At 32.9% G+C, this 21,707-nt stretch overlaps 1 non-coding gene across 1 annotated transcript; it reads right to left on the bottom strand.

Annotated features, from left to right (window-relative positions):
- Nucleotides 1–11,799: 11,799 nt before the first annotated feature.
- LOC129025998 (U1 spliceosomal RNA) lies at nt 11,800–11,959 on the bottom strand. The gene has a single exon (XR_008497383.1). It is a non-coding gene; the product is annotated as a U1 spliceosomal RNA (small nuclear RNA).
- Nucleotides 11,960–21,707: the final 9,748 nt, after the last annotated feature.

The raw sequence follows: 21,707 nt of genomic DNA, 5'->3' as shown, positions 1-21,707 counted from the left end.
TACTAACATGTTAAATCACATGGTTTGACAAATAAAACTTGTGAGATTATTTTTGAGCCATACTCTCTTCTCTCTCACTCTACCCTCGTTCCTTAATTTAAGGTTATATTCATATCCCTCATTACTATTTAGAATGCCCATTAGGTTGAAAAAGAATAATACTAAAAGGAGTAGAAAAAACCACTAACTAAATCCCATTTTCATTTTTTAAAAACTATCATTATCTTATGACTGATAAAAATTGAATAGGAAAATTTTCAAAATTGTGAAAACTAAATAAAACTAAACAGGGATGCATTTCAGTTAGAGTAGTGATGATTACTTCATCCTTAATCTTGTTAGTGAACTATTTGTATTCTATTTACTTGTTGGAAACAGAATGAGAGATATTTGTGTCACTTACCTCACTGAAGGTCCTAAAGGAAGAACGTGCCAAAAAAAGTAATGCAGATTTATTTCTTCTTAAGTGTTTGCTGAAAAACATTAGGCAGTAAAGCTCATATGGGGTCTGTGCCCAAGGACCATTTTTTCTTCCAAAGATAAAACTCCTCCTGTAATTTCTTTATCAGTCTCTTCAAACATGGTGTCCATTCTCAGCATGCTGCTAATTCAAACTCTTCTTGTCAGTGAATCCAGTATATTTCCATATCAAATCCAAGCAGAAGAAAACAAGATTCTGTATAATTCACTATACATAGAAAATGTAAAAAGGTAAATATGGATCACTAATCACAATAAAAATATATATATCTGGTTTAGGAAATATTAAACCATGACTTGACATAATGCAGTCAATTAAAGCATTTGACATAATTTAGTCAATATGTCAAAAAACTTGACATATTATTTCTTCAGCAAACATTGTTTCAAGGAAATAGACAATAAAATTTCTATGAGGACTTAACTACCTCTTAACACCAAGATGATACTCCTGTCTTCAAGCAGTAAGAAGAAAGGGATATATTTCTAAGTTTTCTTTTTGCGCTCTGCAGCCAATGTCTGCCACTGACATTGACTAAAACAAAACGGCACAAGGTCTAAGCCAAATCCAACCATGACACTAAGAAAACTACCTAGCAGATATTTCTGATTTGGAAAGGAATACAAAACAGTGAGCCCTTTAAGTTCCACTTATTGTTAGATGTTAGTCATTCTGCATTTAAAATACTGTTTCTTGGCTTGATGCGATGAAGTTACTAATCAAGTAAAGTTTCAATTTAAATGGAATGGAAATCCAGACTTTGCATGGTTATAGAAGATGTAAATTCTATTTTTTTGGGGGGTCATAAGAAGCAGCTTATAATAGGTTCTTTCTAGACAAACTATCAGAGAAATTAATGATATATTGTGAAGGTCAATTAGTCATTATAGGTGGGAAGCAATATTCAAGAAAATGAATAGAAAGGAAGACAAAAGGCAACAGTACATTTAAATCAAGTAAATATTGGACTGGAATTTAGACAGAAAACTTTTCTGACTAAAAATTCTGTTAATATAATAAAAAGACATGAAATGTGTAAGAATGCAATGCAAATTACCAGAGAGAGAACATAAAATTTCCCCAAAAGATGTTGGTCATTTGTTAAAATATCAATGGGAAAAATAGAAGTAGTAGTTTAAAAAAGTGGGAGGGAAGAATCAAGAAGTTACCTATTTTATATTTATTTGATAAAATGTTCATTTCCTGAACTTTCTTTGCATTGCTTTTATTCTCATAACTTACCATAAATATCCCTTCCTCCAATTTGTTAAGTTTTATACTGTAGAGTATTAAACCCCTCAGCTTCTGTTGTTTGTTATTCTGATCTAAATCACACCTTTAACTATATGCATGTATTTATTCAAAGACAAAACCTTTAGCACATTTTAAAATACATCCTCCTGGACCCAATCCATCAAAGTGATTGATCTTTTCCTCTTTCCTGTAATTACATTTATTCTCTTCTTCACTGCCCTGATTTCCTTATCACACATATACAAAAACTCCATATATTACGATCTGCAGCAGAAACTGTCTCTTTTGGTACTGATATTTTTCTCTGCTTTTAATTTCAACAGAGAATTTCTATTAGCAGTTTTATTTCCATCAGTTCATATTCTGTCTCAGGTTTATCCCACAACAATGAAGTCACAGTCCTTTCTCAAAGGCCATGAGTGACTCCCTAACTGCTAAGTTTAAAAGGTTACATTGAATTTCTGGTGAATATTTTTTCCATTGATAATATGCTGTCATTAAAAATTCCACTTACCTTATCAGTCAGGCACTCATTCCCAACAGTCTACCAAATATACTATACTTAAAATAATCACCTTTTTTGCCAAATATAATATATATATATATTTTTTAATTTCTTGCCTTTGTTTGTTTGTTTACTGAGACAGGTTCTGTCTCTGTTGTCCAAGCTGGAGTGCAGTGGTGTGATCAAGAACTCACCACAGCCTCAAACTCCCATGCTCAAGTGATCTTTCCACATCAGCCTCCTGGGTGACTGTGACTAAAGGCCACCCAGACTATCTAATTTTGATAGAAATGGGGTCTTTCCCATGTATCCTAGGCTGGACTTGAGTTTCTAGGATCAAGCCATCTGCCTGCCTCAGGCTCCCAAAGTGCTAGCATTGGAGGTGCAAGCCACCAGCCCTGGCCAAATATAAGTTACTTCTTAGTCACCCACTTCCTTGAACTATTCCTGATGAATTTGTTCTCAATCTTCCAGTTATCTCTTCCTGTATGATGGATTTCTGAATGGAACTATGAGTCCCAAATGGTTATCTTCAGCTAGTCTCTTACCAAAGACAAAATCATATATGACTCTACTCATATATGCACACACTCATGTTTAACAGGCAATTTGATCTCAAGGCTATACACTGAATTCTGATGCTCCTTCCAAACAACTTCCCCCAAGTGTATCCCATTTCACCTGATAGTAATTACATCCTGTTGCAAAGGCCTAAAACTGTATGGTCATCCTAGATGCTTTTCTTTTCATCTCCTCATTTCTATTAATCCTCTAATTCTGCATGCTTTCCTTTTAAAACGGGTCCAGAATCTAACCACTTTTCCCTATTTTTCCTGCTGTCACCCAGATACAGGTTATCCACATTTCTCATCTGATTAACTCAGCCTCTTTACTGATCTCCTGCCTTCCACTATTACAAGTATTACGCTATTACCACTATTACAACTAGGTGAATTATATCTCAGATACTATAAAATTAACTATTTTAAAGTACACATTCAGTGATTTGCAGGATATTCCCAATGTTATGCAACTATCACTATTATTTAAATATAGAATGTTGCCCTTACCTTGAAAAGTAACTCTACCTATGAGCATTCAATACCAGCTTCCCTTTTTCCTAAGTTAAAACCATGGTCTTTATAATGTAACAAACAACCATATATTATTTTCTTCTTATTCTCTTTTGCATATCTTCTTCTACCATACTCTTTCTTGTTCAGAGCCTCAGTATACACTATGACTTCAGCAGTTTTGCTCTCCTTGTTGTTTCAAGAAGTTTGCTCAAATATCCTTTGAGCTTATACTATTCACCTGCTTATAAATGAACCCAAAATCCTTATCCTTCTTACATAAAAATAAAATCACTAGATGTTGTCACTACTTTTGTCTAAAGCAAAAATGTAAGTTCCATCAGTACATGGATTTTTGTCTTTGCTCAGGTGAAGTGGCATAAACAATACCTGATGTATTCACAGTTAATTTGAACTTTTCTTATTTATTTATTTTCATTTTTGGCATGTGAGTGGGATGTGATTAAATCTTGCTTTGTTGGTCAACCTGGAGTAACAGGATTTCAGTTCACTGCAACCTCTGCCTCTCAGGTTTGAGCAATTCTCCTGAGTCAGCCTCCTGAGTAGCTGGGACCTCAGGCACCTGCCAGCCCAAATGGCAGGTTTTTGGTTTGTTTTTTTTTTTTTTGACATTTTTAGCACACCCTGAGTTTTGCCATGTTGGCTAGGCTGGTCTCAAACTCCTGAAATTGAATGCAATATATTACATAGACAAAGCAATACGTAGTGAGTTTTTAAATTATAAAGCTGTTTTTGTTAATTAATAGTAGCTTACGTTGAAAGGCTGTTTTCATTTAGAAAAAAATTAACTCATCTTTGTGTGTGTGTGTGTTTTTGATCAGCTAGTTTAACATTTTGTAGCCATCAGGTATATATTTAAAATCATTTGTGTCAGACAATATTAAATTAAAAATATATGTATTTCTTAAGTGTTCCCCTATACTTGGTGTTGGTAACTAAACTGAGTTTTATTGAATCATATGTTGAAAAATACTGAAACCTTAATGTAAAAAGAAACCAAATTTAATGGTACAAAATGTTTATATTTAAAATGAATTCATGAGAAATATTTTAATAAACCAAGTCTTGAAGTTGCTTATTGTTATTTTATTTAAATTCTAAGAGAGGTATGGCTTAAAAAATCATAATGTGAGAAGAGAAATTTTGAGTGCATTGTATTACTTCTAAATGTCCCCCTCTGTCCAACAAAGTAAGTAGCAATGTTCAAATCTTACACAGAACTGAAACTCAGGGTGGGAAGTCATATAAGTAAATTAACAAATGATAACAAAACTTAGTTCATTTCAAGAGAAAACTGAGGGTTAAGAATACAATTAACAACACATTCTGTACAGATCTTTAATTGGAAAACGTGAAATTATATTTGTTTATGTTTTTATTTGTGTGTATATTTGCTAGCACATTGCAGAAGTTTCTAACTAAAGTCACTGCTTAAAAGGTCAGATCTTTATTTGTCTTGTGGGATCTATGTAGAAAGAAGAGTTTCCTTTATAAAAACACCTGTTTTGTAAATTTATTTACAGTTGCATTGACACAGTAAATGTATATAGTCAAAAGATATTTTCTAAAGAAACTCATTTTTTAAAAAAACAAACAGTTATTATGTCATTAAAATACGGACCTAAGGTTTCTGTAGTTAAATACCTGTATAATCACTTGATTTGTTGTTAATATCAAAATTTAAAATACTCCTTCTAAAATGGCTTTATTGATAAATGAGTTGTTGTTAATATTAATTTGTCACTTGATGGAAAGAAAAGTGGACAGAATTATTTTCATACTACAAGCATTATTTTTCCTTCTTATCTCAGGTTGTGAGCACTTTTTGAGTGGGAATATCTGCTCTCTGTTAGATCTCACCCACTAGAAAAACTTGTGGGACTCAAAAACCCTGGTGCTACTTGTCACATGAATTCTGTGATCCAACAGCCACATATAGATATATGATATATAATATATTATATATCTATCATATATTATATATTATATACATATCTATATATAATATAATATATTATATATTATATCTATATAAAATATAATATATTATATATTATAGCTATATATAATATAATATATTATATATTATATATTATATAATATATTATATAATATGTAATATAATATATTACATATTATATATACTTTTATATATTGTATATAGTTATATATAATATATGTAACTATATATACAATATAGATAATTATTTTATATGTATAGTTTATATATAAACTATATATATATATATAGTTTCCACCAGAAACAGTATTCTTGCAATTGAATGCATAGGTACAAATATAGACAATGATTTTTCAAATATGAGAAGCAGAACAATTAGGTAAATTCTAATTATTAATTATTATTACTTTGAAGATTCTGATAGCTGCTACTGTTTTTCCCTCAGAAATTACTGTACTTTAAAAGAATTATGCAGGAAGTTCTTCATAATATGGATAAAATCTCTGAGATACTATGACTGACATATTTATGTTATCTGTTTCATAAGCCATGTTTTTAAAAAATTCTCTCTATATTTTTCTCAAATGAGAACTTTTTCTGCTAAAGAAACAAATTTCTTATTCAAATTATATTCTGTGAACTTGTAAAAATATTAGTTAAGGATTACCATCAAACTGCCTATGAAAACTATTCATTTGAAAATAAAGGGGTAAAAAAGTTAGATCGCAGTGGTAGGTCACCTATTTAGGATACACTTCCAAATAAGAGAATATGGGATACCTAAATTTTGGTAATGTTTATACTCAAGCTCTTTATTATTATTATTATTTTTTACTTTTCTGTATAGATATTGATAGAGACTAAATTTAAAAATTAGAATATTTTAACTGTAGTAAATGGTTCTCCTACAATTTCTTAATTTTTTCCTTTCAGTGGGCAGAAATCAGGTGTCTTTCAGCTACTTGTTTCGCAGCACTTATCATTTATAGGATTACAAAACACATACTTTCTTTCTCTTTGCTAGATCCAGTAAATTATATCATCCAAGCATCACAGTCGTGGTAGCTTTACTTTTAGTAGAGTCTTCATATGGGATGTTCACCAATACTTGGTTAACAGCCACTATTGGAAGAAAAATTGTAATGTAAGTTCTGGTACTATAGCCCGTATGACCTGTAGGGTGTTGAATTTAACACATATAGCGATGTTTAATCATGCCAGCAAGAAGCAAATGAAACAGACAGACTATAAAATTGCAAATTAGATATCTTACCTTTGTACTTGGTTGCTTGTGGTTTATGTTGTCTCGTCAACGTACTGAGGCATGTATATCTGCCTTGTTTCTTTTTCTTTTATTATACTTTAAGTTATAGGGTACATGTGCACAATGTGCAGGTTAGTTACATATGTATACATGTACCATGCTGGTGTGCTGCACCCATTAACCCATCATTTAGCATTAGGTATATCTCCTAATGCTATCCCTCCCCCATTCCCCCACCCCACAACTGTCCCCAGAGTGTGATGTTCCCTTCCTGTGTCCATATGTCCTCATTGTTCCCTTTTTCTATCCAATCAGCTTCTCCAGGACAGGAAGTAGGTATTGTTTCTTTCTTTGTCACAAACCTAAGACACAATTAAAAGCATACAGAATTGTCTTAGACACTTCTAAACAAATGTATTTTGCTTTATGGCTACAACCATGTTTTGACTTTTGGAGCTTCTGTCTATGCTCCCCTTCCTTCCACAACTGCGGTTAATAGGTACATTTATAGAGTGTTAATTATTCTGATTTAATCATGTAAATAATCTTATGTAATTTGGAAAATGCATTATTCTCAAAAGAAGATACTGAATTCTAGAAAGACTAAGTAACTTATTCCCCAAAATGTACTTATTTCCCAAAAGTTACTCATGGCAGAGGACTCACTTGTCTTTTCTCCTGCCTACTTGACCAAACTTTACTATATTACATCCAGTGTATATTATTATTTTATTACTCTTTTGTAATAACTTTTCTGTAAACTCAGTTATAATAGCCCATGTTTGAAATAAGCAATAATCATAAAAATTAAAAAAATAAATTAAGTGCTTTGAAAATTAGGAGTATAAACACTATATCATTTTATTCAGTAACTTTTGATGTTTGTTGTAACTTCTTTCTTTGTATTTATAAAGTTAAATTAGTGCATTACTGATTTCTGTTGGTCTTTAATGTTGGTACCCAAGATAATTTATTAGAATATTTTTATTAATTTGAAGACAAACCAAAGTTTAGTAAGACAGGAGATAGAAAGCAGTACAATGTTAGTGTCCTAAGATGGCTTCAAGATACCTTTGTTCATTTAGCTGTTTCCAAACTACAGTCCTATGTACCCAAGGAATTTTGGTAACAGTTAAGGTAAATTTTAAGTAAGTGATTATTTCAGTTTTATAAAAACCTCAATACATTAACTAAACATTACTCAGAAAAAGGCTTCATATAAGGGACTTATGTTAAGTCAAACTAGCCAGAAAACATAAAAGACAAGGATTGCATGTTTTTATTCATATGTGAGAAATAACAAAGTTGATCTCATGAAGGTAGAGAATAGAATGACAGATTATTATAGGCTGTGAAAGATATTGAGCAAACAAATAAGTGAGTCAGTTGATGGGTAAAAAATACAGCTAGAAGGAATAGGTTCTAAAGTTAGATTGTATAGGAGGGACAATATAGATATGAATAATTTATTATAGATTTCAAAATAACTAGAAGTTTAGATGTGGAAAGTTGTTTAAACAAATATATCATAAATGTCTCAAGTTTCTAATATAGCAATTACCAATATGCCATTTAAAAATTTGATCAGAACTCATTGTGTGCATGCATAAAAATGATAGTTCTACTTTGTAAGTATGTAAAATTATAATTCATTAATTTAAAAAACAATAAATTGTGGTCTACTTAAATAAGAAATTTCACTAAATCTGGCCATTTCTGAATGGTAAAATGTTCTTTCTCTGTACACATTGGGTCTTTGTGATCCAAATTCTGATTTTAGAAGTACTTTCAACATGTTCTTGGGCAGACTGAGGCCATGGCAGAAAGCCCACACATGCTTCAGCATGAGCTGGAAACTGTGGTCCAGGGCACTCCTGGATGCCATGAAACAATATGCACCACTGGATATATAATTACTAGCTTGTCTTGCCTTGGTGTTGAGACTGCTTCTTTGACTGAAGACCAAAAAATTATTATAAAACTTGCAACACCTATAATGTATTGGGTAAGTTAAGGAAATAATCTAATGAGGAAGTGCAGAGAAGACTTCCAAAATATCATAAAAGATGGCTTTATAGAGTAAAATATTACCAGGGAATTACAAGGAGATGCTCATCCTGTTCAAGAGCTAGTAGTCTGGTATTTTCTAGCATCAAGTTTGGAACCACCTCAGGATTACTGGATCCCACTCTTAGATGGGCAATGCCCTTTGAAGAGCTCCTGATTAACAACAACATGCTTGGTTGATGAATGGCAGTTTCAAGGTGGATGAACAATGTCCTGTTGGCAGGCTTTCATAGAGACCAGAAATGAAAAGACAAATTGAAGATGGAATGAGCAAATTAGCTTAATGATTAAACTGCATGCTGTTTTTTTTTAAATGAAGGATTAAAAACATTAAACCATTATTTTATAAAGGCAAATATTTTAATTCATGGGTAGTAGATAGTAGTCAATGTTCTGGCCATTTGAACAATAGAAAACTGGACTTTCAAGCAGATACCAATATGTGACACATGGACTTTCAATGGGCTGAGTCACATCCTGGAATCTGCTTAATAGTAATAATTTAAGTGGTAGATTAAAGAAGGATATGTTGATTTCCATTTGAAGAATCCTCTCCAGGATGATTGGGAGGTGATTAGAATCTGGACAACATGATGCAGTCACTTGAGTTAGCAAACTTATAGAGATGCTGCAGTAATGCAGAGATAAGGTTAATCTACACATATTTCTCTTACATTCTCTAAGGAACAGAAATTCGAAAATCTAAGTCTAGGCCAGAAGAGAAACGTAGACTGCAAATAACAATAGGTCATATAGGAAGGTCCATAACATAGTTGGATTACAATGTACCAATATCAGTAGCCCTGATGGTATATTTACAGATCTTGGCTAATGTAGACTGCATTTTGCATTCATAGTGTTCGATGCTACTGCTTATGTACTATAAAAAGATAAAAACATAGTATATTCTAACCAATTTGAAAAAACAAACTGCTGTTCCTCAAGCTATGCAACACACTTCATGCCCTATTGTTTCCAACAATCGGCATTGAGATATTACATCAAATAAAAAATTATATGTATTATTTAAAATCAGAAGGCTCTTATATCTTCAGCTAACAACAAAAGCTTTAAAATAATATAGAAATAAACTAGGAGACTTACTGCTTTCAAGGAAAATTGTAACTGGCTAGCAAAGAAGTCAGAAATCTTGGCTCAAAGGTACTTGAAGGTACTGTGGATTCTGATAATATGCACTTCACTAGGATTATATGAAACCAAATTTTAGAAGCATCACTTAATAAATTCTACCACAAAAGTGCCCCAAGCACAAAAATGTAATCTACTATGCTCCACACATTGTGACATATGAAAATTGTCCATACTGGTTTTAATATTTTAGAATTTCTATTAACAATATGTCCATAATCTTTATCTCAACAAGAAATTAAACTATCAAACATTAAATGGGAAGAACGTGTAGAATTAAAATCTGCTTGTTTTTTGCATTTTTCCCCATTTTGTATTGTTCCTAGTGATAAAAAATAATGTTTCTGAGCAATACAGCTGTTATTCTGGGCAACTGCTTTAATTTAGGTAATTCCATCCCTTGGCTACATGAACTTGACTAGAAATCATGCTAAATGTTACAGCACAAGACAAGCTTTAAATGTTTAACCTGGCCGGGGGCAATGACTCACCACCTGTAATCCCAGGACTTTGAGAGACCGAGGCGGGTGGATTGTGAGTTCAGGAGATCCAGACCACCCTGACTAATATAGTGAAACACTGTCTCTACCAAAAATACAAAATTAGCCAGATGCATGCCTGTAATCCCAGCTACTTCGGAGGATGAGGCAGGAGAATCGCTTGAACTCCGGGAGTGGAAGTCGCAGTGAGCCAAGATCACAACCATTACACTCCAGCCCAGGCAACAAGAATGAAACTCTTCAAAAGAACAAAGAAAAGAAAAGAAGAAAGGGAGAAAGAAAGAAAGAGAGAGAGAAAGAAAGAAGGAAAGAAAGGAAAAGAAAGGGAAGGGAAGAAAAGAGAAAAGAGGGAAAAAAAGAGAAAAGAAAACTGCATTACTCACATTGTGGCTAATGTTTCCAGAATATTTTAACACAAATATTTGTTTTAACTTAGAAGTGCTCATAAATTGATTTTATTTATATTTTTGGTCAGTATTCGTTTTTTATAGTAAATTTTGTATTAAAGTTGGTAAAATTGTTAAGTTTTACTGCCACTGGATTTTGAGAAAGAATAAATAAATTACTTTATGCTCTTATTGAAATATCACACATTTTTATGAACTAGGACAAGGTAGTACCTAATTACAAAGAAAATATCACAAAGGTAAAATAAAACATGACACTACTTAAACTATTCTTCTTCCAATTGTCTTGCCAAATCTGTCCTAGAAATTTTTTTTAAAATTTTCAGTCACAGCTGATGTGTTATAAAATATGTAATAAAATAATAATTGAAGACCATATAAGTAAACCATCAAAATGAATTTTGAAAAAGAAAATTATTATTATTATTTAACCTGTTGATACACAGAGCCTGTTGAATGAGGATATAATGGAGCATCTTCTGTTGGGGAGGTGTTATGCCCATCTAAAGCATCGTGGTCAACTGTCTCCAAATTCTAAATATTTAAAAAGATTGACAATTTGATTATAAAAGTGACTTTATACCTTATATTTTATTTTCTTCATTAGAATAAACTTTTAAGAAATGCAAGAAAGCTGATATGTATAACATTTTTACAATTCCAGCAAATGATTTTTAATTTAGGAGAAAATCTGAATTATTTTAGCTACATAATTTTTAGGCCATTTCACACAAGTTGCTTCCAAAAGGAAAGTACTTTTTAAGAACAAACAAACTCATGCTAATCATTTCACAAAATAAATATTTTTAAGGGCAATATTAATACATAAACATTGGCTTCTGCATTTAAAAATTACTTCTCTTTTTCCCAGATTTATCTGCTGCCATTTGGGGGCTTCCCCCAGCCACCTCAACTAGAAGAAGTCCTCAAGCATTTGCAAGTGTCATCCTAGCACTATTTGATCTTTCTAAGAAATAACCATTTGATGTTTTATTGTTTTGTAGTGGAGGACACCAATTTTTGTAGGCATATTTAATTCTTTCCAGTATATGGTTTTCTTTCCATTTTCTATATCCACTAAATGACTGAATTTTCTTTTCTCTCTTTTTTTTTCCATGTGAAAGCACAAACACATTCTTTCCCTTTCACAAATTATGCAGCTGAGTTTCCCACATTTGGGGAAATCTCATGGGTCAGCACATCTAGAGTGCAATAGATCGGCCTTTCCGTGGGAAAGCCACCTTCATGATCATGATATTTTCCCTGGCAGGGAAGTATCCATTTTCTTTTTAAAACTTCCATTAGCCTTCAAAAGAAAATGCAAATATAAATGTAATAGAATTTAGAATAATTTTCAGTATCTGCTTAAAACATTAATTTCAGTCATCCATGATTATTCTCTTCTAAAAATGTTCTTAATTCTGAAACAGATCTCTACAAAATTGTAAGAAAAAACAGTGTGATAAACAATGAAATGACTGCTAAATAAACCTACCATACATTTTATGCACTGATAATGCTCACTTTTGATAGTGAGTCTTAGAGCGATCTATTGTATATAACAGCCATTCTCAGTCTTCTGGAATTTTATCATGTGCACTATGAGCTTTAAAAATAAGCAGATGAAAATAGTTTATAATATGTAGTAGTAGCTAATATTTTACTGCCTAATATGTGCCATTCAGAACAAGTTTTTAAGGTAATGTATTTAATATCAGAGTTAGTTTCCTAAGCGGGTAGCATTAGTAAGTCCATGTAACGAATAAAAAATCAATTACTGTTAGGACAAATACTTTGCCAATTATTACAAATTTAGCCAGTTGAGGAGACAGCTAGCAATCTGACCAAAACATCTGACTGCTTGGTGTATTACCGATTTAAAATGTTTTGTCTAAATATACTATCCATGCATTACTGCAAGAAAATTAAAAGCTGTAATGTTATTTACTTTTCATAGTTCTATTTTTTGTTCTTAGGATTATGCTCCATGGCCCAGGCTGGACTACAGTGACAAAATGATAGGTCAAAACTCAATGAGGCCTCACACTCCAGGGTTCAAGGAATACTCCTGCCTCAGCCTTCCAACTACTTGGGATTAGAGAAATGCACCACCATGTCCCACTTACCTCATTATTTTTACTAACTATGAGTAGCATTTTATAACTACCTTTGTAAAGAAAAAACAAAACTTGCTTGGTGTTCACTCATTTTTCAGAGACAATATTTTAGAATGTAAAGCAAGAATCTCATGATAATAAAACAGCAATATTAATTGGCAGTACAAAATTGATTTCAATTCTGATAGTAAATGAACACAACCATAAGTAAAGCAATTTTCAATGGCAACAATAAAATTTGCCTGATTTGCTAATGATCAGTCATTTTCTTTCAGAGTGGGCTAAGTTGCAACATATTTAAACTGCCAACTGTTTGGTGTTCTTAGGAGTCAATATTACAAATCACACAAAAAAAGCCTTCTGTCTTTTTTGACGTTACCATGACAGATAAATAAAATAGTTTTTTCTCTCTACCATGTATCTTACTTAATAAAATAATATTATATTCCAAGTCAGAGGACAGGTGTTTTTTCTTTTTGCCATAGGAACATTTATAATATAAATTTCTTTTGAAAAAGATAATTTTTATAATCTAATTTCAAGTAAAGAATAACATGGATAGGCTTCTTGTAACATTTAAACAGTATACATTTCATTATCTTATTCTCTTAAAAATTATATAAAGTGAAAATCATGTCCTTTGCCACATTATTGATAGTATCAAAAGTTTTCATGTGAAATTTGGATTAATATTATCTTTGCCTATATTGTTATCTGCTGCCTTGAACAGCGTTGGTACTCAGCAGATGCTGATATATATCTCTTGAATACTGCCTACTGAATAGACTAAATGTTCATTAGACAAAATATTTCAAGCTTATTTTAATAAACAGAATAATAAATTTATACATGAAACCCACATTAATCCACATCGACTATTTTCCACATTAACCCAACATGGATACCTTTACTGTAATCACCTCCTTGGATGAGACGAGACTAAGATGTGATCTAGCCTTACTTTAGAGCAAATACAAGAAGTTACATAGTAAACTATATATGAGTACAAACGATTTTTAAAATGGTATAAATTAATTTCCATGATAGGAACTCAATGTCATTTATACAACATTAATTATCTCCTTGAAATCTATGATGGTGGATCAAGGAACAATTAGAAAATTTTAATTGCTAAAATGTAATATTTCAGTTGTTTAAAATTTAAAATTATCTTTTGCCTTTAATTATTGTGTTCTATAGCTTCATAATAACTTTATTTTATTTTCAGGTTTTCATTGTGCGTATTATAATGTCTATTGAGTGAAAATTGTCTGTTTGTGTGTGGGCGTGTGTGTATGGAGCTTCCAGATATATAGTATGATTGTTTCTAGAATCGTATAACAATAAAATTTTGAATCTCCTGGCAGAGTTGGAACACTAATTCTGGTGCAGTTCTTAGGTTTATTTTACTGCAGATGATGCAACTAAGAATTGTAGAAGAATGCTGAAGATCTGCGTTTAGCATAAACATAGTTCTTTAAAATAATCATTTTTCTTGAAACCAGTCTGGCCACGATTGTGAAACCCCATCTCTTCTAAAAATACAAAAATTAGCCAGGCATGGTGGTGGTCACTTGTAATTCCAGCTACTCAGGAGGCTGATGCAGAGAATTGCTTGAACCCAGGAGATGGAGGTTTCAGTGAGCCGCGATTCTGCTCCTGCGCTCCTGTCTGGGTGAAAGTGAGAATTCCTCTTACACACAATGCACACACACACACACACAAATAACAATAATAATAAATAAAAAAGAAAAAACTCTTCTTCTTACATACTGATTAAACTAACTACTTAGAGGCTATGGACTGCTTTTGGATAACTTAATATTGTCTGCCATGATAACATTAAATTTTTAAAAAAGTTTCCATTCTAGGGCGATACTTTCTATGACTGTTTTTCATTGTTACTTCTGTAGTAACACATAAATGCTTTTAGATGATTCCAAATTCTGGACATATGTATCCAACTCCCCATTACAATTTTTTATTTGGTGTCCTGTATGCTTCTAAAAGGCAATCTGCTCAAACAGGTTCAATTTTTTCTATCAGCAAATGACATCACTATTCTCAGCTTATCAAATCACACCCAGGACATAGGTGTTAACATCTCTTTCCTACCCCGCTTTCTCTGATATCCAATTGCCAACACCTGCCTATTCTAACTTATTAAGAGCTCATAAATCTGTCCACACATATGTTCTACATTACCAGCTTTTCTAATATACAGCGCCCACAATTTTTTCCTACAGATAATTTTGAATAATTCCTTACTGTGGTCTATTATGAAATTTTCCATGCTATAGCCAGTGAGATGTTACTAATATATGCCCTTTGTTATCCTCTGATGGTTTATCAATTCACACTGAGTATCTCCCAAAATTGCTAAAAAGCCAAGTTATGTCAATACTTAGTCTGCACCCACTGTCTACTTAAAAAAAATCAAATTAGAAAAGCAACTCTTTTCAACTGCAAGATGCTTTCTACTTGCCAAATCTAAGTCACATATGCCCTATAATAGGCTGAAGATCACCTTGTGTTGTATTTTTTTTTGTTTATTATGATGCTTTGTATCCCACCTGGGCTGTTTATTCAGTACTGTATTTTCAAAATAATAATTAAGACAGATTGAAATATTTTATCTGAAATTCAAAAATCTCAATTAAGCAAGACTTTTTAACTGAATTTCTGATGCAATAACGATTTAATTGAGAGACTCTATTTCAGTCTGCATTCATGTACCCTTCACCCATAAAGGGAATATCCATTTCTCTTATAGAAACATTAATATGTTTGATTTTTGAGTACTTTTGGGGGCCTTAAAGGGAATGGTACACAAAGTGATGCAAATGTGTTGACTCAGTTTTCTCAAATGCAAGAATTCATAAAACCTAAAACACACTGCCTAAATTTCTTAAGATGTATAAATGTATACTGAACCTTAGCAATTAAAATTAAACTTAGGTTATATCATAAACCAACCATGTGTTGTGTATGAGCAACTAAAATCTCAAGTTAAATTGTGCAAAACAAATTTTCTGTGAATTCTTAGGTTTGATACTTTTATATTTAAAATAAATATGGTATTTATGTTTGTATAATATATGCTCCTACTCTACTGAAATTATCCCACCATCTAAGATGTAGTCAGGCTAGGCTGAGAAAAAGAAAGTACAGTGGTGGTCAGAGCAGGAAGAGTAAACAGTAAAATTTGTTTTTTCCTGAAGGCATATATTAATAATACAAATAACATTTTCATTACAGAAATGTGTGACCATGTAACTTAATTTTAGATAGTAAAATATTTGTAATTTTAACAAGTTACTTAAAATGATCTGCTAATTGTCTGAGTCAATCATTCATATAAATATGACCTCTAGCTCATCTTGCTGTTGAATGTTAGAGATAAGGCAGATGCATTCTAACCAACTCACACATATACACAAAATCAACATGGACACGGAGAAGAGAATTAGTGTTTGTAGCAGTGTATTACTTACTAATAAAATTCAACAAGTGTATATGGCAGTGTTATCTGTTGATGGGAGATGGGAAAAATCCACTCATGGAGGAGGAATATATTTTCTCATTAATGGCACCTTACATTTATAAACTGTAATGGTTTTCTAAAAATGTTTCTTTGATTTACCTATATAAATTAGAGAGTTAATAAATGAGATGACCAAGACTTTAATTATAATTAAAATAAGAAAATTGACTACTATAGAATTTATACTTGGATTACTTTCCTGGAAAAATCAGATAATACTATTTATATGTACATGAGTTTTATGCAGTTAGCATTGTATTCTTGGTGAAACAATAATGTTAGATATGAAAAATTAGAATTTACCATATTTGCAATGCATTATTATTTAATTTACTACTTTATTCTTTTCAAAATGACTTAGCCTTGTTTATTTTCATTCTACATGTCATTAGAATTATTCTCAGTAGCAATTACTCCATCATTTATATGCCATTCATGAGCTTCTACCACCATATATCATGTTTCACCACCCCAGGAGGAGGGAGGGCCAACAGTGGCACAAGAGTTGCTTCATACAGTCTGTCCCATGTCCTGCTAAATTCAAGCTCTCCATGAATAAAAAGCCTTTCCATAGCCGGAGTTCAGCTTTAAGAAAAAGGCTAACTACTGAACTTGGAGAAAAGACAAATCTGCATTTGATAATGGATTTAAAAATATAATGTGTGTTTAGAGGATACAAAGTTACAATTCCACAAATGGGATAGTTAATATTTGTGTTAATTTCTTCACCCTTGAGGAAAGCCTGCTAGTTGAAATTAAAACATTCCTTTTTCACACAAGACAGAAGCTAACATTATCACTCTCAGAGGAAATTCTAAGAAAGATTGTACCTTGTCAGAGGGTAAATCAAGACATCCTTATTAGGCCATGTATTTACTTAGTGTCTCCTCAATTACTGAACATTGTTTAGTGATTTGCTTTCGAGGATTTTTGTGTTTGTTTCAAAAAAATCCTTGCTGCAATGATCAGACTTGATAAAGCAAATTATTGCCTCTTGTGGATGTTCACATTCTGTGCATCGGTAACTATCTGATTCTATGGAAGATAACTGAAGCTTGGACTGAATGTAGATGAGACCTGCCACTACAGAGTGATGGAAGTATCAAAGGACATGCTGAGTGAGGGGAGGTGGCTGTCATATAGGGAGTGGAGTTTTGAAAACTTACATCAAAACATTTCTCTTCCTGGCCCCACCCAATATTGTCATCTGGAAATATTTGATAAAAAATACAATCGAAAATAGTAGGAGAACAAAGCAGGTGGTGAGTGTGGCAACAGGAGTAGTCAGAAGCAGCTGCAGAACTGTCCTGGACAGAAGAACCATAGATGATGCTCCACAGTTTGAAGGAAATGTAGTTCCCTGTGGTACAGATGTTGCCCCATACAATCTGTCATATATCCAGCTAGATGCAAGCTAAGAATGGAAAGCTTTTCCATAGAGAGAGTTCAGTTTATGGAAAAAGGATAATTATAGAACTTGAAGAATAGACAAATGTGCATTTAATAACATAAGTAATAATTACAGTGTTCTGAGTAGAGAATACAAAATAACAATTGCATTCCAATTAAATAAATATTTTTGTTAACTTTCATCTTTGGGGAAAGTTTCCTAGTTGAAGATAAAACATTCCCACTGTTTCTTATCTTAGAACAAAATTATTTAGGTTTCTGTATAAACCTAAGTTTTCACTTTTATATGAAGACACCACCATGTAACTTTTATTGCAATAAACCTGTCATACCAAGTAGTAAATTGGTAAGTAGAGAAATGCCCCAGTGTGGTACCCAGTGAAAGGTGGTGTCTGGACAGTCAGTGCTTTCTAGAACTCTGGACCAACAACCAGGAAGTGTTGAAGTGACTGAAAAGTTAAAGATCACAAGTACAGCATGGGGAAAACAGAGATCAACAGTATCTCTGTCCATTCCAAAGGAAGTATCCTAGGAAATTTTGGCTATGATAAGAGAATGAAACTCCGTATGCACATTTCTTCCGGATCACTTTTGGAGCACTAAGAAGAAAACAAACTTAGTCCTAATGTACATGTGCTAAGGGGAGCCTGATTTTAAGACTGACTTCATTCTTTCCTCATGTTATAGAGCCTTCAAGGGACATTGCCTACTAGATCCAAGATTTGCCAACTTATTTTTCCTCATAATCATCTCCTATCTATCAGCTGATATTTCTACCCATGTGCACCAGTGCTCTTCTTCACAGCTTCACACCTGTAATACTGTTCTCTGCAGCCAACATATGAGGTCCCACTTAATGCTCCACTTTCCTTCCAGCTCCTTCAAAGAATTGGCCATGCATGAAATTTGGCACTTAACTTTACTAATATGCACCCAGGATGTGGATTACTAGTTCCTACCTCACCTTCATTAGCCTGGAGGAAAGGTTATTTTCAGAGTGCCACTGTCGTTCAGCTCGGCCATGTCTTCCTGCTGTCACTCACCCTGCTGCTCTTGGTTGGATTTCATCATAATCCTCAGGATTGTATGCTCATTGAGGGCAAGAAAAACTATATTAAAAAATACATGCTTGCTGAAATTACTCCCAGATTTCTAGATGAGTTTTACCTTTTTCTGCACCCATAGCTCTGGGATTTAGTTTGTTTTAATATGAGTGCTACCTAACAGGTTAAGACATCATATTAGTTTGGACACTACCGATAGGGGAAATAGAACAAAAACAGCTGTGATTCACAGCACTTTAAAAATGAATATTAAACTACCACAATCTTGAACAAATATCTTTATTATAAAAATCAAATAAGTGGGTTAAAAATGATGGTAGCTATTTCACACAAGGACAAAAGATGAAAGCTTAGAATTACTTGCTTAAAGTTAATTCAGAATGGAACAAAATTGTTCAAGTGCTTAGCGTTAGAACAGGTTGTATAACCTGGTTTTCAATGGACATTACCTATTTCACAGTAAGATCTTGTTATAGGAACAAAGGGATGATTCCCAGCCTCGTGTGGTGTATCATCTCTGCCTCCCAAAATACTGAGATTAGAGGCATAAGCCACCATGCCCAGGGTAATTCCAAACTTTTTATAAAAGTTCTGTGACTTCCTCTACCTTGCCTTCACCCACAAAACAAGCATTACTAAGAATTCCAATATATAATACAAATAAAGCACTGCCATGACCAAAGTACTACATTGATATGAGTGTGAATCCATGGTCTGTTCAATTTTTTATTGCTTTAACAGAGACCACTGATGCATCTAAAAGGATGAGTACAAATGTTAATGTAATCCTGGATTTTCTCTGACAACTCTCCTTAAAACTGACTTACAATTTTTTCCAAGTATATGTATCAATGGTTTACTCTCTGAGGGAAAGGAAATAATCAGCAGGACCACTATTCCTAGCCACTGGCAGAAGCATATATGCAACACTTAACACCACACATGTGTTTCAATGGCTTCTTGACTACTCCTGTGTACACTGCCTATACATTTTTATAATATCTCTAAATGTATAAAAGAATTAATGTGAATGTATATGCTATCACATATCATTTCCAACTGCAGAATATGTTAGTTTTAAATGTATCTACCATATCTTGACTCTGACATTTATTTTTGGATTGTTACATTAAAATCAAGTACCTGGGACAGTCACTGTGGCTCATGCCTGTAATCTGAGGGTTTTGGAAAGCAGAGGCAGGTAAATCACTTAACGTCAGGAGTTTGAGACCATTCCAGCTAACATGAAAACAGTGAAACCCCATCTCTACTAAAAATAGAAAAACACATCACACGTGGTTTTGGGGCCTGTAGTCCCGGGTACTCCATGGACTGAGGAGAAGACTCACTTGAATGCTGGAGGAAAATGTTGCAGTGAGCCAGGATCATGCCACTGAACTCCAGTCTGGACAACAGAGCGAGACTTCATAACAACAACAATAAAATCACAAATAAAAACCAAACCAAATAAACAACTGGCAACATTCTTCTTGAATGACTGTTTGATCGCAGAAAGCTCAATTCCTGCCAGGTTATGATCTCTATTAGTAGCACAGCAACTTATTTGAAAGTAGATGGAAAGTAGATGGAAATGTTTTAGATTACATTTTTATTTCCTTTTCTATTATATAGGCTGCCTCCTTGCATGATGAGAAAAGGCGGTCTGAAAGGTAAGCTGTGCAGCCTAAGGGAGTTACTTCAAAAGGCCTGTTTCCTGAGAAAGATCAAATCTTTTTTTCTATCATCACATTTTTAAAATTATAGAACATGCCTTAATTTCATATGTAAATTATAAACATCAGTAAAGAAGTGATTTATTCCATCTTCTTGCCTTATGCCATGAAGAATAATAATTCTCATATGTGACATAATTAAGGCAATGGTTTTCTTAGAAATAATAATTTAAAAAAGCAACCAGTTCATTGCTACAATATTCCTCAAATTAGTCAAAGGCCATGTATTTGTGATGGAAGATTTGAATACATTAACCGTGTTTAAAATTAGCTTACTTTTACCAGAAAGAGAACACAAGCATTGTAAGTGAAAAAATAACTACAAAATAAAGTAGCATCACCCTTGATATTATTCAGATAAACTTTTTCGTCGATGTGAGACTTCATTTTAAAATTAGCTGTTCAACAAAATATTTTCTCCCTTAACAAAACAAAAGTAGTCCCATGAATGGAAACTTTTAGATTCATACAACTTTTGAAGTGTACAATCTCAGAGCCTGGCATCTGTCTTCCATCATCTTCTAGTTTGTGAACCCAAACATTAGTTAATTAACTTTACTAAAAAGGTAAAGTTATGTCCTGAAGTAGTGAATGCTGACACAAACCACTTGCTGGAGTTGCACCTACTTTTCAAGAACATGTTGATCAAAAGTCACATGTTCTCAACTATGAGGTCAAGAGCAGCATGAGCTATGAACTGGTGCAGATGATGATACTCATAAATGACTGTGTGAGCAACAACAGATTAACTTACCCATGAGGAATAAAGAAAGTAAACACTTAGTTCTGTAAATTCTATGGATGGTTTTCTTGTGCAGAAAAAGGAAGGTTTGACTTTGCTTTTTTTGTTATTTTCAAGAGACATACAAGAGGCCTGTTTTCTCATTATATCTAATTCTTTCTTTCAAAATATAGTTTTAAAATGACACCTCAGTTATTGGTTGAAGTGTATTCTCTCCAAAATTCCTTTGTTGACATCCCAAGTGAACAGTACCACAGAATGTGTCTTCACTTGGAAGGAGAGGTTACATGTAGACATGGTTAATTCAAATGATCTCATTTTACAATAGGGTGGGCCACTAACAAAACCACATGAGTATTTAGAAAAAAACAATCTTTTGGAGACACACACAGGGAGAAAAATGACACAGGAAGACT

The sequence above is a fragment of the Pongo pygmaeus genome, chromosome Y (genome assembly GCF_028885625.2).
Source record: "Pongo pygmaeus isolate AG05252 chromosome Y, NHGRI_mPonPyg2-v2.0_pri, whole genome shotgun sequence".
NCBI classification, from domain to species: domain Eukaryota; kingdom Metazoa; phylum Chordata; class Mammalia; order Primates; family Hominidae; genus Pongo; species Pongo pygmaeus.
This window is presented reverse-complemented; position numbering and strand designations above follow the sequence as displayed.